Source organism: Apis dorsata, unplaced genomic scaffold (assembly GCF_000469605.1).
Source record: "Apis dorsata unplaced genomic scaffold, Apis dorsata 1.3 scaffold_50, whole genome shotgun sequence".
Classification (NCBI taxonomy): domain Eukaryota; kingdom Metazoa; phylum Arthropoda; class Insecta; order Hymenoptera; family Apidae; genus Apis; species Apis dorsata.
The window spans coordinates 248407-250407 of NW_006263351.1; positions in this window are offsets into that span (position 1 = coordinate 248407).

Consider the following 2001-nt stretch of genomic DNA (forward strand, 5'->3'; position numbering starts at 1 on the left):
TTATTCACGAGCGACGATACCATGCACAGTGTAACGTAACCAGTGGACCGGTAAAGAGTTTCGGCGCAATCGTCACCAACGGATCAACGCGAACGATGCTGTTTTCTGGGCTGGACGTGACACCGCGGTATATAGTGGCGCATTAATTCGTGTCGATCGATACGCATCGGCCGGGATAAACAAAAATCGCAGACAAGCGCGTCGCTATTAGTGGTTTTGCACATGGCGGCGGCCTGGCCTCCGCTGCTTTTTGACAGGAAGGGTCGCTCGTGTCGGGTTCGATGCACGCGAATATATTCGATGGTGTCACGAGATGGAGAGCGACGCGAAAAAATTGGCCCTGTTTGTAATGCAACGGTTCAACCTCTCCCGCCCGAAAATCGCCTCGATCTCGTTTAACATTTCCATCGCGGGTGCCACGTGAAAATTTTTCCCCAGGAAATCCCGTGTGTTCACGTTTTCACTGCGACTGTAAACGGTAATCCGAAATATGCAACGAAGCTTTTTCTGCTCGAAATTTTCGTTAGAGCTCTAATTAATAATGTTTCAGGAAAGCATTCGATCGTATCCTCTTGAATTTTTTATTTTTTGGATAACAAAACAGATTGGAGGTTATAAACTGTATCGAAAAAAATCTTAAAATAGAAAGAGTCGATGGAAAGGAGACAAACAGGATTGAATTGAAACTTTATAATTTTAGGAAATGTGATGATGAAAATTTCTTTCGAATGGTACGATTTTATTCAATACAAAACATTATACATTATACACGATACACGAAATTAAAAAGCAAATTTAATATACACGCGCCGCACGTGTATGTTTCCCACAGGGCTCCTCGTTTCATAATTTCATAATCTTCCTCCTCGAAAAACGATCAGACCGTTTTCATTAATATATTCGTTCCGAATCATATCGACTCATCGCAGATTTTCATATATTTTCCCTCGAACCCCGTTGCTCTTCCACTCGTCTTCGACGAAATATACGATGACACGGTTGCGAAATCCCCGATAATATTTTAATATCGCTTTTTTTCCATTCCGTTTTTTTTTATTTCTCTCTCTCTTCCCCTCTCTTTTTTACGACCCGCGCATACGAGAACCGTGCCGTTCCGTGCCGTTGAGCCGCGTTTTTAAATAACGTGCATCGAATAAATTTCCCGCGCGAACGGCCGGCCGAACAAACGAACGAGAATATCATAAATTTTCATGCATCGCGGGCGAAGTCTCGGATACTTTGCGCGGCTCGGGATCAAAATAAATTCCGCCCGTGTAACCTCGTGTGCATCCCGGCATCGCGGCATAGTACAATCGCGCGAAACAACTCGCGCAGCGTGAGAGGGGAGCAGGCCTTGCACCGTTTAATTGCGCTGCAAAACACCTACCTATCTACCTACCTACCCTGGCTTTTCCGCTAATTTCACTCCAGAACTTTGCTCGCCCTCCCTCCCTCCTTTCCGCTTTCCGTCCGCCGAGTCAAAGACGCCCAAAGGCGCTTGTTTCGAGGATTATTATAATACATGAAGCTAGCTACTTCACTGGGTATATAATCGAGTAATTCGAGTTTTGATGAGCAAGAGATTTTGGGCGAAGGAGAAGAAAAGGGATTAATAGATACGATGCGTGCTAGCAAGGGGAAAGAGGGTGGATATTGATTTTTGAATGGACAAAAAATAATTTCATCTCGCTCTGCACGTAATTTCGTTTACAGGGATATTATTTTATTTTCGAGGATATTATTATTATTGCGCGTGGTGCTAGGCATTTTACAAGTATTCGTAATCGATTTCGCGCGTGTGAAGAGTTTTTCTCGATCCAACGGATGAAGGGAGCAGAAGAGTGGAAGGGAGTGGGATATTGATTTTTGATAAGCACAACAAAAAATGAAGGACGAAATGGCTGTGCATACTGATGTCGACTTGTTGTAGTGAACGCAATGTATGTAAATGGGAAGCTGGATGTGAAAAATTTTTTTTATTTTTTATATTTTTTTTTTTTT